The 17,500-nt window shown below is 37.1% G+C and overlaps 1 protein-coding gene across 5 annotated transcripts in view; it reads right to left on the bottom strand.

Moving 5' to 3' along the window:
• LOC137650570 (endothelial lipase-like) overlaps positions 1–17,500 on the bottom strand; it is a 37,797-nt gene that overhangs the window by 10,797 nt on the left and 9,500 nt on the right. The window contains exon 1 of one of the 5 annotated variants that reach the window (XM_068383784.1): positions 10,305–10,373. The exons of the other annotated variants lie outside the window; for them this stretch is intronic. The gene's annotated coding sequence lies outside the window, so the exon portion shown is untranslated. Of the gene's footprint in view, positions 1–10,304; positions 10,374–17,500 lie in introns of those variants that run through there. 5 annotated transcript variants of the gene reach the window in all.

Genomic DNA, 17,500 nt, shown 5'->3' with positions numbered 1-17,500 from the left:
TTTTACAAGCCAGGCTTTCAAGGCGAGACTTTTACAAGTCAGAGTTTCAAGACAAGACTTTTACAAGTCAGAGTTTCAAGACAAGATTTTGCAATTCAGGCTTTCAAGACAAGGCTTTAACAAGTCAGGCTTTCAAATCAAGGCTTTTTATAATTCAGGTTTCAAGACAAGACTTAAAAGTCAGACTTTCAAGAAAAACTTTTTACAAGTCAATCTTTCAATACAAGGCTTTTGCAAATCGGACATTTAAGACAAGGCTTTAACAATTCATGCTTTCAACATAAGGCTTTTCACAAGTCAGGCTTTCATGACAAGTCTATTGTAAGTCAGGCTTTCAAAACAAGGCTTTTCACAAGTCAAGCTTTCAATACAAGGATTTTACAAGTCAGGTTTTCAAAAACAAGTCTTTTACAAGTCAGTCTTTCAAGACCAGGTTTTTTACCAGTCAAGCTTTCATGATAATATTTTTGCAAATTAGGCATTAAAGATCAGGCTTTTGCAATTCAGTATTTTAAGACAAGGCTTTTTACAAGTCAGGATTTTACAAGTCAGGCTTTTAAAACAATTTTTTTTACAAGTCAGACTTTCAAGACAAGGCTTTTTACAAGTCAAGCCTTCAAGACCAGGCTTTTCTCAAGTCAGGTTTTCGAGACAAAGCTTTTGTAATTCAGTCTTTCAAGACAAGGCTTTTACAAGTCAGTTTCAAGACAAGGCTTTTTTAAAGTCAGGCTTTCAAGACAGAACTTATTAGTCAGCTTTTTAAAGCAAAGCTTTTACAAAACAGACTTGTCAGGCAAGGCTTTTACAAGTCAGGCTTTCAAGACAAGGCTTTTCGAGTCAAGCTTTCAGGACAAGGCTTTTGCTAGTCAGGCATTCAAGACAAGGCTTTTGCAATTCAGGCTTTCACGACAAGGTTTTTCACAAGTCAGGCTTTCAAGACAAGTCTTTTCTAAGTCAGGCTTTCGAGGCAAGGCTTTTCCCAAGTCAGGCTTTCAAGACAAGGCTTTTCTAAGTCAGGCTTTCGAGGCAAGGCTTTTCCCGCGTCAGGCTTTCAAGACAAGTCCTTTTCAAGTCAGGCTTTCAAAACAAGGCTTTTACAAGTCAGGCTTTCGAAACATGTCTTTTACAAGTCAGACTTTCAAGACAAGGCTTTTCTAAGTCAGGCTTTCGAGGCAAGGCTTTTCCCAAGTCAGGCTTTCAAGACAAGGCTTTTCTAAGTCAGGCTTTCGAGGCAAGGCTTTTCCCGCGTCAGGCTTTCAAGACAAGTCCTTTTCAAGTCAGGCTTTCAAAACAAGGCTTTTACAAGTCAGGCTTTCGAAACATGTCTTTTACAAGTCAGACTTTCAAGACAAGTCTTTTCTAAGTCAGGCTTTCGAGGCAAGGCTTTTCCCAAGTCAGGCCTTCAAGACAAGGCTTTTCTAAGTCAGGCTTTCGAGGCAAGGCTTTTCCCGCGTCAGGCTTTCAAGACAAGTCCTTTTCAAGTCAGGCTTTCAAAACAAGGCTTTCACAAGTCAGGCTTTCGAAACATGTCTTTTACAAGTCAGACTTTCAAGACAAGGCTTTACAAGTCAAGTTCAAGACAAGGCTTTTGCAAATCAGGAATTCAAGACAAGACTTTTCAGACAAATCAGGCTTTAAAGATAAGTCTTTTACAAGCCAGGCTTTCAGTCCAAGGCTTTTCACAAGTCAGGCTTTCAAGACAAGGCTTTTACAAGTCAGGCTTACAACTCGAGGCTTTTACAAGTCCAGCTTTCAAGACACGCATTCTAAAATGCCTTGCATTTTGGTTCTTAGAAACACGATTGCCTATAATATAGTTAATACGTATAACTATAATATAAGTAATCCTATAATATACCTTGAGCTTATATCATCCTTCTTTACCATCTAGGGTTGTAGCTTAGATAATAATAATAATAATAATAATAATAATAATAATAATAATAATAATAATAATAATAATAATAATAATAATAATAATAAAAGGATTGCAATTATGTGCCACTGTTGACATTGCCAGCACTTCTCTCAGTCATTCACACACACACACACACACACTCTCCATCCAAGCACCCCCTCCACCCCATCTCCAACAAGGAGGTTAAACTTACCGGCTGGCCCCCCCCCTAACCCCCCCTAACCTCCCCCCCCCCCCTTCCTTTTCCTTTCCACCACCCTGCACATCCCTCCCCTCGTCAGCTGGAGGCAGGCCTGAACACAGAGAATTTCACATAGGTTTATGAACATTTTCTAATTTTCCTGAATGATATTTATGACTATCTACTTTTCCTGAATGATATTTACGAATATCTAATTTTCCTGAATGATATTTACCAATATCTAATTTTCCTAAATGATATTTACGAATATCTAATTTTCCTAAATGATACTTAAAAATATCTGATTTTCCTTAAGCTTATTTGTGAACAGAAACAAATTTCCCTTAAGAATATTTACGAATATTTAAATATGAAACATAAAGAAAACTATTCAATTCCTTCGAAGAATGTCTAATGCACTTTATATACAAAGGTATACAATGAGGACTAGGTCAAGGGTTCGCTTATGAAACATGACACAGATTAACATTATAATGGGAAATAAGTATGATTATTATCATCTTCTGAGTATTGAAAACATAAATGATTGATTGATTTGAAGTTTTATGGAATCTTGACATCAAAGGTCATTGACGTTGAAAAAATTAAGTTAACAATCTTAGACCACATACATAAGGAAAGCTTAGACATTGATCGTTATTCCAAAAGTAGTGTACGCGACCCGTCAAAACGACGGTTGAATATTTATATATATATATATATATATATATATATATATATATATATATATATATATATATATTTATATATATATATATATATATATATATATATATATATATATATATATATATATGTATATATATACATATATGTATATATACATATATAAATATATATATATATATATATATATATATATATATATATATATATATATATATATATATATATATATATATATATACAGTATATATATATATATATATATATATATATATATATATATATATATATATATATATATATATATATATACATACATACATACCTACATACATACATACATAAATACATACGTACGTACATACATACATACACACATATATATACATAAATAAATATATATATATATATATATATATATATATATATATATATATATATATATATATATATGTATATATGTATATATATATATATATATATGAAACTTACTCTTTATCATAAAAGGGAGATACCCAAAGCTCAACCTTCTTTAAAATTAAATAATGACGTTATTAAACAATTATCTAAGAAACTACGTCCTTGCGCACACAGAGCAACAATGTCAAATAAGGTCAAGAACCTAGTCACTCCACGACCACAACTTGTCGCCGGTAAAAACGGTTTTTTTTTTTCTTTTTTTTTTTTGCGACACAGTTCCAGTGGCGACGACAAAATGCCATTTAAGAGAAGGTCTAGTCCATAGTTATTTATAAGTTCATTCATTTCTTCATTTATTGATAACCAGATATGGAAGTTCTTAGCCATTCCGGTCAGTTGGCTGGTCTCGGTGATTAATTTGAGTGTGAATTCCAAGAAACCAGTCATTTAAATATATATATATATATATATATATATATATATATATATATATATATATGTATATACTGTATATGTATATATATATTCATATATATTTATATATACATATATGTACACATTTATATATGCATACATATACATAAATACTTATACGTACATACAGTATATATATATATATATATATATATATATATATATATATATATATATATATATATATATATATATATATATATATATATATATATATATATATATGTATATATATACACATATATATATACATACATGCACACACGTACTGTACACCTACAATATATATGTATATAGCCTACATTACCGAAGTCACCCAGCTATAACGTATCCAAGAGATTAAATTATTTAACGGGAATTGACCCACGTTACGTATTACTGGGAAAAAGAACTCCTCCACGAACCTTGAGCAGGCAGACGCAAGCAGTTTCAAGCAAGACGTTTCACGTGGGTGCAAGTGAAAGTAAGAAGTCACTTGCCCTCGAGCACATTAACAGGTTAACCAATGACAATTTCACGTCGAGTCCAGAGTAAGTAGTAGGCTGCATTCATGAAACATGAACATCTTACCTTCCCAGGATATTTGCTACAAAAGGTTTATCATCTGTTTATTGTAGTGTCTGGTGAATAAAGTATAATATAATGTGACTATGCAAAAAGTCTTATTTCCAAGTTGGTGTTGATTAATCTCAAAATCAGTAAAATACCCAACACTCCTTAATTATTCATCTTTGATTAATAATCTTGCTGTATAAACCTTTTTTGGTGATCTGGGAATCTTTTAGTTTATTATAAATGTTATATAACAACATAATTGTGAAATTTAAAATACCAATTGCTGATTTTTACTTTATCAATTTTATTTACCAAATTTATTCATAAATGAGCTTTACTTTAAAATTTCTATTTTGATCTTATTTTACGACACTATTTATGACAACTTTATTTTTGCATGTTTACATGCATAACCATGAGTGCTACAATAGCACAGTCTATCACAAGATTTGCCTTATTTGTCACGAAGACTTAAATATCTCTGATTTGCAGAAAGATGATGTAGTCATTTCATCTGGTGAGAAAGTACTCATTATGTGTTGGAAGAAGTACATTAATTCAAAAGACAATAAAAATAGAAAACGAATGAATCTTGAGGCACCAAAAAGAAGTAACAGGGTGTCATCCCATCCTTTCAGTAGCCAACTGGATTGTATTTTCTGTGGGACTCCATTAACACATAGATGTAAAGACTGAAATTAGTGTACAGTTTATCCTTGAATACTGTGACAGCCGCTCAGATGAATTGGCCAACACCGTGAAAGGCAGAATTGAATATTATGGTTGTGATGTAAATGCTGCTGACTGTACAGTATATACTATCACTATTGTAATGGTAATTCCGGGTCTGGCTTCAGTATACCGCTACAGTTCCTGAATATCCTAGAGGAAAAGGGAAGGAAGCCAGGCCGGCTCAAACACAAAGATTAGGAGCAGGGATTCATGATGATATGCTCTTACCTTGAAAATAATGAACAACAATCAATTTCCAATTTACGTGAAAAAAAAAGAAGGAATTATTGACTAATACAGACTGAGCCATATGGAAATGAATATCCCAAAGGAAAATTGGAAAAAAAAATGAATGTGAAAATATTCATTTTGCAGAATGGGAAGTCCTTTATGACAGTGAAAATGAGGGAAAATGCATAGCAACTACTTATTTTAACATTCAAAAAAAGGGTGAAGAGTCACTAAAAGCAGGTAATCATTGAAACAGAAGCATGACTTATCAAAAGTGATATCAAGTCTAATGTGTCGCACTCTATTGATCAATATCTAAGTGCAAAGTCGCCCAAGCTAGTTTCTGCCCTTACATTTGTTCCCGATAGTCTGCAGGTGCTGTTATGTGGTCTACTTGTGGGAAACGATACTGAACGAAAAGTTGCAGGAATAGGACATGCAATTGTTCAGGTCGTCCGACCACGTGCTGTTGTAGCTCCATTACAAGTTGCCTTGCAGTGCAGGTACATAAATTGTATCAGTCACAGTTCTTGGTGAATACACTCCATTAAATGGGATTTAGTTTCTCTTATAACGAAGTCTTGCATTCTGAAAAGAATGCAGTAGATTAAAGTGGCTCCAGATGTGTTAGCAGATAACGTAATTTGTTAAACATGGCACTCCTCTTTGCCGGGGCTAATGTGGAGCATGATAATATAGTATTGATGGCAAGGGTTATCTTCAATCCATACGGAATGGGGATTATACCAGCAATCAACCCAGGCCAAAAGAAGGATCCCACCATCCAAAGGAGAAATTCAATTAACGTTCATTTTCGGTAAAAAATGAAATTCTAGTAATTGAATATCACTTTGCTAAACATGGATTAAACCATATTATTTGAACAACTACCAGAATTGGTCAGCAATGATACGACAGTTTGTTTTGTGAGCTTTCACTAAACTTCAAGCAGGAAACTCCAGGATAGCAAGGAATGATGTATATAATTTATCAAGGATTAAAGCTCCCAGTTCAATACCCAATTGGATTTTTGTCTATTTTTGTTTATATTCTGTGGACAGAACATACATCTTATCCACACTTGATTTTCTGTATAATCTTGTCAACAAGTGTAATAGTCTTCCCATTATTACATTTGTGGTGGCCTATTGGAAACGTCCCTTCCTGACGTTCTGCCGGACGAGAAATCAAGTCCCGATCAAATTTGATAGTTTCTTGTAGTGATTGCAACCTCAGTATCCTTGTGAGCTAAGGATGTGAGGTTTAGCTGGTCCTATAGCTCTACCTGCTGAGTTATCAGTAGCCATTTCTTGCCCCCCCCCCCCCCCTTGGTCCTAGCTTGGGTGGAGAGGAAGCTTGCTAGTTGATCATATAGGTATATGGTCAGTCTCTAAGGCATTGTCCTGTTAGGGCAGTGTCACTGTCTCTTTCCTCTGCCATTCATGAGTGACCTTTAAACTAACCCTTTTATTAGAAGCTACAGGGATTGTCATGGATGCACCACAGAGCAGCCATTGGAAAAACATTGTCTTCATGTTTGGAGGCTTCCACACATTTATGAACATGTACAGCACTGGGGGCCACAGTCCTCTTGAGCATGATGGAAGTTGTTCATGAAGGAAATCCCATCCAGCATATGATGACTGGAAAATCAGGGCAAAGAGCTTTTCGTGGACATCCATTGGTAGACAGTCATCTCAATAACCTGATTGTGTTCGACCCAATGGTAGTTCAGGTGAAAGAAATTATTTTCGGAGTGTTCGTAACAGATGTATTGATCAAGATCAACGGCATGACTAATAGCCTACTAAGAAGGCAGGACATAGCACAATGTAAAAAACTGTCAGCTGGGATGATCAGAGCACATCACACAGGTTCTTGGATGATGTACTTGAGTGCAGTATCCGATTATCGCTGCTGCTGGTTACTGCAACAACCTGAAATAACGACATTTCTATTGCAAGAAATGTCCCAGCTCTAGGAACAAATTTCCTATGGGTTTCCATGTGATCCACAGCATTAAACAATGCTTGGCAGGTCTTAGTTCTGATCTTATGATTAAAGAGACATTGGCGAGGTCCCCAAAGCGTAGAGGAATTTAACTCGTGAAAGTTGTAGTGGCCAATGTGGTAGCGTCCATGACTGGTGAAAGCTAGACTTGGGTTCGAGTCCCGCTCAAACTCGTTAGTTCCTTTGGTCGCTGCAACCTTACCATCCATGTGACCTACAGATGGGAGTTTTTTGGAGCCTATAGGTCTATCTGCTGAGTCATCAGCAGCTATTGCCTGGCCCTTATTGGTCCTAGCTTGGGCGGAGAGGGGGCTTGGGCGCTGATCACACGTGTATATGGTCAGTCTCTAGGGCATTGTCCTGCTTAATAGGACAATGTCACTGTCACTTGTCCCTACCATTCATGACCGACCTTTATACCTTCAAGTGGAATGACCAAAGAAATGCATGCAGTATGGACTATGTTCGTAACCATCACACCTGTGTAAAGTAGTGCCATACAGGAATTCAATTACCTAAACTACGCAATAAAATGAACAACTTCGAGAAACAAAAAAAAAAAAAAAAAAAAAAAAAAAAAAAAAAAAAAACACGGAGCGCACTGACTCACCACTGGGTGGGTTATATCTTAGGTTATGTAGCACTATACTCATGCCAGCCAAAGGGCTTCTTGTCCGAGGGTAGCCCAAAAGTATGCTTGGGTGTGAAAGAGAAGAGGATGACTGCTATGGACCTCTGAACTCGTTCTAAGCAAACGAGAAAATGATAATTGAGACTATACTTTCTGCTTCGCCCTTTACAAATGGAGAGTAATTAGTTTTCAAGAGAGCGGAATCCTGGATAGTTTTTTAACCCACTGCCCAATGAACGAGCAACCAAGCCTGTAAAAGTGGGTCTAGGAGCAATTAAGACTAAATTTTGAATACTCACAGTAATAACATGAAGTTTAGGACCTAATTTTGAATGCTCTAAGGCCGTTTCACACTAGCAGCGGATTGAAACCGTGCGGTGGATTCCTGCAAGCCAAAGAGCATGTCTTCACAGGAGAGGTTCGTCTGCATCAACACAGACCAGTCTCTCGGTGTTTATTCAAGATGGAGGATGTTAAGAAAAGAGTGATTTGTGTTTATGTAATGAACAGGATACTAAAAAAAGAAGCAACTACGTAAATGGTGGATCCATCCAATAATAATAATAATAATAATAATAATAATAATAATAATAATAATAATAATAATAATAATAATAATAATAATAATAATAATTAGAGGGGCACTCAGTAGAGCGCAGACCTTCACTGCGGCAGCTTAATTCTCGACCTTTTGCTCAACCTTGCCCTTGACCTTTGACCTTTACATGTATTATTTGACGAGGATTTTCATGCTCTCAAATATGATCCAAGTTTGAAGTCTCTGTGACAACGATGTCCAAACTTATGGCTGATTACGTGAATTGGACATTTTGACTGACCATGACCTTGACCTTTGACCATGACCTTCCAAAATTTAATCATTTCCAGTTTTTTTACATAACAGTTAATCACTGCAAGTTTCATTAATCTACGATTAAAATGTGGTCGGGAAGCTGTTCACAAACAAACACACACAAAGAAACACACAAAACATAACCTCCTTCCAACTTCGTTGGCGGAGGTGATAAAAATAATCAGTATTATTTCAGCAACAATCTACCTCATTTCTTTTAACATGACGGGATCATCACAAAACACAGATCGATCCATTCTCTCTCTCTCTCTCTCTCTCTCTCTCTCTCTCTCTCTCTCTCTCTCTCTCTCTCTCTCTCTCTCTCTCTCTCTCTCTCTCTTAAAAGATTGGATATAATTTATATTACGTAACATATAAGAAAAACTAACCATCACTTGTATAATCATGATTTTATTTCGTTTTGTGTACCTAGGCTGGTACAGTGTATAATAATAATAATAATAATAATAATAATAATAATAATAATAATAATAATAATAATAATAACTAGAGGGGTACTCAGTAGAGAGCAGACCTCCGCCACGGCAGCTTATTTTTCGACCTTTAGAACTGATTTTGGACGATTTGCTTGTCCGTGACCTTGACCTTTGAACTTCCTAAATCTAATAATTTCCAGCTCTTTACACAACAGTTCCAAATCCCTGCAAGTTGCATTACTTTGCGATTAAAATTATGGCCATATATATGGTTAATGACCGGAATTTTACCCATTGCTTGACCTTTATTTTATGCTCAACCTTGACCTTAACATGTATTAATTGGTATGGATTTTCATACACTCGAATATTAACCAAACTGGAACGCTCTGTGACAACGATGTCCAAACTTATGACTGATTACGTCGATTGGAAATTTTGCTTGAATGGGACCTTGACCTTTGACCTTGACCATTCAAAATTTGATAATTTCTAGTTTAATTACATTGCAGTTAATCCCTGCAAGTTTCATTACTATATGATTAAAAATGTGGCCAGGATGCTGTTCACAAACAAACATACACACACAAACAAACACACAAGCAGGGGCGGAAACATAACCTCCTTCCAACTTCGTTGGTGGAGATAAAACTAAGACAGCTCATATCAATCACTGAAAAATAGCAGCAGAAGAGGAACGCCTACCCTCTGCAACAGCTGAACCACTGCTACCGTACTGGGGGAAACCTATCGTCTTGAGGGAACCATAGACTACTGTCCGGTTATTGTGCCGCACGGTTATTTCCCGCAGCGTGTGGAGGGGCTCATTGATCTACATTGACTTTTAAACCGCACGGTTTCAAATCGCTCGTATGAAGCGGGCCTAAGACCGATTTTTAATACTCCCGGTTATATCGTGAAGCTCAAGACCAACTTTTGAATTATTTATGTAACATCGTAAAATTTCGGGCCGAATTTTGACAACAATATTTGTCTTATTTCTTGGTGATTCTTTCACTGCGACGAATTCTAACTTCTGGTTGTTTCACGCTCTTGGACTTTGGGATTCAGTCCCCATTATCTGTTCCAGCCATAATGAGAAGTGAAACCTGATTTACTCTTTTGTGATAATAACTGAAAGCAAAAACCGTACAATGAATAAATCGTCTACATACCTACTCGTTTCCTTCCCCACGAAATTCGATTGAATAGTCGCGAGATATCGTTGGTATTTCTCTCTTGTGTTGTATTTACACAGTGATGTACTTCCCGCCACACTAACCTCAGAAAAAAAAGACCCTTGCACATGTTGAACAATGGAGACACAATTATTATGTTTATGCTGTTGTGATTTGTTGCCACAGACATACAGCTGTCAAGTCCACCTGCAGACGTTCAGTTTTGACGTTACCGCGCGCGTTTCACACACACACACACACGCACACACACACACACACACACACACATATATATATATATATATATATATATATATATATATATATATATATATATATATATATATATATGTGTGTGTGTGTGTGTGTGTGTGTATATGTGTGTGTATATATATATATATATATATATATATATATATATATATATATATATATATATATATATATATATATATATATATATATGTGTGTGTGTGTATATATATATATATATATATATATATATATATATATATATATATATATATATATATATATATATATATATATATATATCTCCCCGCACTGATAACAGAACCTGTTTAAGCTTGATTTCCATGCATTAGTTGGTTTGAATGCTTGTGGCATTCTTGCTCTGAAATGCTTGTGTATAAACTCGTTATCTGTTGGAAATAAGTTAGTTGCATTATAACCTAGCAGTTGCATTTGCTTATGTTATTTTGAAAAGGTTCATACTGATCTTTTTTTCGAAAGTAGGATACGAAAGATTTGAACGATTTTCCTCTTCGTTCAAATAATACTCATGGGTATTCTGACTTTCAATATTTTGACGAAAATTACATCCACTTTGAATAAAATGGTTAAATGTATATTATAAAGATGCGTAAAAGTTTAAAATAAAAACTTATTAAATTATTAGTATTGGCACCAGATTTTTTTTCTTTTTTTTTTTAGATCCTTGGAACTAATTACCAACATGGCGTGACAATTGTTAATCCCCTACTGATCAATTATCAACTCTCGGAAGATTTATCTTATAATTACATCATCTTGTGAAATCCTTCAACGGAATATATGTTAGTCAAGGTTCGTCAAGATCTGTTAACGCTTTGTTGTGACATCATGCTAAAACACCCATGCATTCACACTGAACACACGCACACTCGCAAAGACGAGAATAGAAATACCATATCTTTTCTTTCTTTTTCCTCTGTAGAGGTGTGAAAGGTAAGCAACGAGAAGAGAGGCATAAAAAATCAAATAATACTAAATCAAAAGGTACCGATTGTTTAAGGGTTTAAAGGCCACCCATGAATGGCAGAGGCAAGGGACAGTGACATTGCCATAGCCAGCAGGATAATGCCCTATAGACTGACAATATATACATATGATCAGCGCCCAAGCCCTCTCTCCATCCACGTTGAGACTAGGTAGGGCCAGGTATAGAACTACAGCAGATAGACCTACAGGGTTTCCCAAATCCCTCCATCCGTAGCTCACAAGGATGGTGAGGTTGAAGCAACAGAAGGAACTAACGAGCTTGAGTGGGACTCGAACCCCAGTCTGGTGATCAACGCTTCAGTGACACGAACAACTGTATGTCTGCGCCTTCATAATATGGCGGTTGAATTGGGAACTTCAGAAGTTCAAATTTACAGCAATCGTTTTTTATGTTGAACAGAGCTGAAATGCGTCTCTCTTTATAGTTTATACAAAACATCTCTCGTAACGCTGTTTTTAATCTTAAGATATTTCATATTACTTATTCGTTATAATAGTTTATTTATTTTCTTTCCTCGCTGGGATATTTTTTTCCTGTTGAAGCCCTTGGGCTTATAGTATCCTTCTTTTCCAACTAGCTTAGCTAATAATAATAATAATAATAATAATAATAATAATAATAATAATAATAATAATAATAATAATAATAATCATAGGAATAATAAAATTATGTTATACTTAGGAACCACCTGAAGTCAAGTTGTTCTGATCAAGTGTTCAACAAAATTGGATTCAGAATGATATATCTTATCTAATAGTGGCGTGCACATGGATCATTATGATATTGGCCTTGATTTTTCTGTTATCCTGTTTTGATGGAAAAAAAGTGACCATTGGTGGCAAGAATATAAAAAAACATGCCCTTGATTAGGTTCGATTGGAAGGCCATCTTGAAGTTTTAATCAGAAGTAATAAGAAATGCAAACTCTGGCCGGCAAGAAACTTGAGAATAATTATATTTTCAAAAGAACAAAACTGGTATTATATTCTACAACATTCGTATCAATTAATATCCATATCATCTCCCCTATATAATAAAGAGCAAGTGTCTACACACGCACACACACATACATATATATATATATATATATATATATATATATATATATATATATATATATATATATATATATATATATATATATATATATATATATATATATATATATATATATATATATATATATATATATATATATATATATATATATATATATATATATATATATATATAGCTTTCCGCTCATGCCCAGCTCTCCCGTCCCTGGAGTAGGGGGGGAGAGGGAGTTCCGTGAGCGTGTGAGCATATCCAAGTATTTAGCTATCCATTTTAGGTGTTGCATATAATAATGAAAGATATATCTTGAGTGAGAGAAACCATATTCAGCAATTCATTATGAATCATTGTTTCTATTTACAGACAGAAAGGAAACAAAACAAATTCTTAATTAGACAAAAGACTAGAATGCATTGTTTTCAGAAACATCTTCAGGAATTAATGTTTGCATTGTATTAAAGAAAAAAACATAAATGTATCTGAGTCATAAACGCATTAAAGACCTTATAAAAGCTGCGATGTTATTCAGGTGAAATCAATTGAGTTATTATTCTCTGACGTACCGCACGTGTATCACACGCTTTTACACTGTAACGGTATTTCTTCTTTCTTTTTTGTATTGTCGATATCGCTCTCCCCTCGCACAGATAACTTGTTTCTGCCTATATGTGCTTGTATCCATCTCTTTGAATTTTTGAGACCTTCTTTCACGGGAACTGTTGTTATAAAAGCTCGCTGTTTGTTGAAATAAAGATAGTTACATTCACTCTGCTTATCAGTTAATATCTAACTGGTGCCTCTGTACATTGGTGACCATTGGAGCCCCTGAAGCTACCGTCCTTCGTCAGCGGAGAAGCCTTCATCTGGTTCCAGTGTGCGGAAGTTCAGTTTCACATCAGGCATCAAGGGCGTGACTCAGTCAGGTACCAAATCAGATTTTTTTCTAGCGGCAATCCCTGAGGACTCTTTCTTGGAAATCTCCGATTGGCTGTGCAAGCGAGGAGACTTTCTCAATAACCGTTGGGGGACCAAAAGGCTTTGCTCACCCTCAGGGAAATGACATGTATCGCTCGCCTATATCCTGCCACAGACGGCTCTCCTTGTGAAGTGAACCTACTTTGTGCCATTTGGGTACGGCATCTACCCGAACCTGTACGTCAGCACGTACAGGTTCGGTAGATGCCGTACCTAAATATTTTGCCCATAAAGGACCTGATAACCAAAGTCCATGTCCTTATGGACAGTAACTTTACCACCTTTCAGACCTCCATCAACACCCCATGATGTGCCGGAGAGGCGACAAAGCCGCCCACCACCCACTACCCACATAGACCACCCTTTGCTTACTCCCCAACCAACGACCTCTCTAGCCACTTCCTGATGCCCATCGGCTACAGTTATGCTACTACCACTCCAAATTCGGGCATGCTGCAAAGAAATGTGAGAATAGTTATCAGTGGGCAAAAAAACGTGCAAGTAGGTCATCGCTTGTAGTGTTAGCCTCCCATGTCACTAATATTTTCTTTTTACATGACACAAGTACGGGCGTGCGAATTTTAGTAGACACATATGCTTGCCGTTCTCTTCTGCTGAGGCCACCTTCCAGGATACGACGTAGTCTGTTTAGGTCTGCCTACATCTGTCTGGTAGCTACCAACAAATCTGCGTTGCCCGCCAATGGTTATGAAACCCTCACATTATCATTTGGAAGTGCCAAATATATTTGGAAGTTTCTCATTGATGATGTCACATTGCTAATCCTCGGTGTCGACTTCCTGTCACACTTCCACCTCCTGGTAGATGTAACTCACCGACAGTTAGTCAACACGAATTTGTACTTCTCGACGCCTCTCCAACCTGGCCCCTCCAACCTTGCTCTCCCCATCAGCGCACGTACTGATGCCTACGCCCACCTCCTCACATCATACCCAGAAGTTTCCCATCCAGAACCTTGTTAAACACCCACGGTTCCCATGAAAGATGGTATTTATCACCATATCAAGATGAGGGAGGCCCCAGCACTTGCCAGATTCAGATGTCTGGCACCGGATCGCTTGGCCACTGCTAAACAAACATTTGCCCAAATGGAAGAAATGGGCCTTTGCTAAAAGGCTTCAAGCCAATGGTCGTCACCCTTGCATATCGTCCTGAAGAAAGATGGCTCTCTGCATCCGTATGGGGATTACAGAAGTCTGAACATGTAGTCAAAACCAGATCCCTACCCCTTCCCAAACATCATCAACGTGACCTCCTACTTGCACAAAGCGAAGGTTTTCTCCACGCTCGACCTCCTGAAAGGGTATTATCAGGGGCCCATGAACTCAGAAGACATCCCAAAGACCAGCCGCTTCGGTACATACACCTTCAATTACTCATGTTTTGACCTTCTTAATACAGGAGCCCCTTTTCAACGCCTCATGGATGACATCTTCTGTGTATGTTACGTGGACGACATACTTGTGTTTTCCTCCAAAAAGGAACAGCTCCGTCATCTGCGCATCATGCTTGACAGGCTACAACAGAACGGTCTTGTAGTCCGGTACGAAAAGTGTACCTTTGGCACCCACGAAGTATCGTTCTTAGGGCACAGCATCACTCCTGTAGGAGTCCAACCTTTCTTTGACAAGGAAGCAGCTGTTCAGAACTTCTCCACACCCTCGACCGTCAAAGCACTGCAAGAATTCTTGGGCTTGATCAACTATTATCGCCGTTTCCTGCCAGCCATCGCTGCCACTCTTGCTCCCCTCAAGGGCAAGCCAAAAGACCTGAAGTGGAGTCCCCTTCAAGAAGTGGCCTTCTGCATCGCAAAGAATGCCCTATCAACCGCTGCTCCTCTTTCATTTCCCGTGTCACATGCACCTTGCCTTCTCTCCACCGATGCCAGTGACGTAGCTATTAGGACAGTCCTTGAGCAGGTGGTCAATGGCTCGCCCTGGCCATTGGCCTTCTTCAGTAGGAAACTGTCCAAGGCAGAATCCGGCTACTCTACCTTCGACCGCGAATTGCTGGCAGTGCACTTGGCTGTCCGTCACTTTCGCCACATCCTGGAAGGTACACCCTTCATCATTCGTACGGACTACATGCCTCTGGTGCAAGGCTTCACTTGACAGTCCGACGCTTGGTTCGCCCATCCATGCCAACATCTTTCCGCTGTTGGCTGACTACAATTTTAATCTTCAGCATGTCCCTGGGAAAATGAGTCCCGTTGCCAATGCCCTGTCAAGAAACACATTGGCCGCCATTCACCTGGGATTGGTTACAACGCCTTGGGAGAAGCCCAACAAAAAGATTCAGAGTACCAAGCATGGGTCGAAAGCTTTACAAGAATCTATAGCAGTTTCTATAAAGGTTTTTTTTTTATTCCTATGGTTACCTTCTATTCCATAATGTAAGATAAAGATTTCTTCATTTCACCTTCCTCATTTGTTCTTATATGATTTACCCATTCTGAGTGGGGTTACCTTAACGTGGTGATAAGGTTTGCATATCGCAATGTTCAGCAAAGCTTTACAATTCATGAATATCCAATCTAGGTTGGTTTGCCGTGAGCAATCACATAAAAGTTTCTCACTATCACCAATCAGCGCTGGCCAACGTGGGGAGGAAAACTAGACAAACCCCAGACATGAATAATGGTATGTCTGAGGCATTCGTCCTGTAGTGGAAAAGAACGAGATGCATTTGTTGTTCTTGTTGTTATTGATTTTCATGAATATCGAATATGTAATCAGAGCTCAGGTTTCAAGCCGTGAGTTCCTGTTGCTTCCTTTGCCTTAAGTTTTCTCAGACAATTCTTTATAATTATTTTTTTGCAATTGTTGGGTTCTCCATTGGTTTAGTTATTCATTTGTTTTAATTAATAGGTCGTAATGTTCTCTTAGTATTCGTGGAATATTAGAGTCATTTATCCTCTTTTCTTCATTTCATATTAAGTTTTTATGCTTTCTAATTATGTCTTGATTTATTTCATTGTTTAGCAAATTCTTCTTTTGCATCTCCTTTATTTAACTCCAGTTCTTATTCACCGTTAAAATATATCACATTTTCATTTTTTTGCCTATTCCTTATTTTGTATGTTTTCCCATAATATTTTTTTGTCTTTTTTTTACTTCTCTTAAAAAATGGTTATTTTCTTCCTTATCAATTCTTGTACTTTTCTCTTCTTTTAGTCATATTTATTCTCTAATGATTATTTAACAGCTGTGTTTTTCTTATTTCTTTTCCGCTATGTTCATTTCCTTCGGTCCTTTTATTTCCCCATTAATCCAGTATTAGTACTGCATCGTTCCTTCATGAAGTATTTTCTTCTTTTATACTTAGAGATCAATATCTCTTCCGCGCTTTCTTTCATTAAGGCCATCCCTTTCAATCTGTCTATTCTTTCAAACTATCCACATCTAATCGGCAGAATTTTACTTCTCCCCAGGTTAAAGTTTTACTCTGCTCTGATTTATCGTCATCGTCTGAAAAGAGGTGTTCATGTCAGCCTATCAACGCCCCCACAGCCCCACCGTGGTCCTCATCCCCAGAAGTAACCTTCCTAGTAAACAGGTTCAACTCTTGGGCCGAGGCGTGGCCACCGAGATTCTCTAAAGATGGCTGCGGCCTAGGCCGGATTGATCTGCCTTCCGCGCGATTGCAATGTCAGCGCGTTACCACTGTAGGCAGGCTACTCGAGCATAATCTACTGTGATATTTTCCATGTGTGAATTCCTATACATACTTAAACCATTCTATAATCGTACATCCAATCTATAATTACTTCTGCATTTCTATCTGGGCTTCGTCATTCTAAAAATCCTACATTTCCATCGAAATGCCCTAATATCAATAACTAATGTACCTGAGCCGTCAA

The sequence above is a fragment of the Palaemon carinicauda genome, chromosome 12, assembly GCF_036898095.1.
Source record: "Palaemon carinicauda isolate YSFRI2023 chromosome 12, ASM3689809v2, whole genome shotgun sequence".
Classification (NCBI taxonomy): domain Eukaryota; kingdom Metazoa; phylum Arthropoda; class Malacostraca; order Decapoda; family Palaemonidae; genus Palaemon; species Palaemon carinicauda.
Note: the sequence above shows the minus strand (reverse complement) of the source record. Positions and strands in the feature narration are given on the sequence as shown.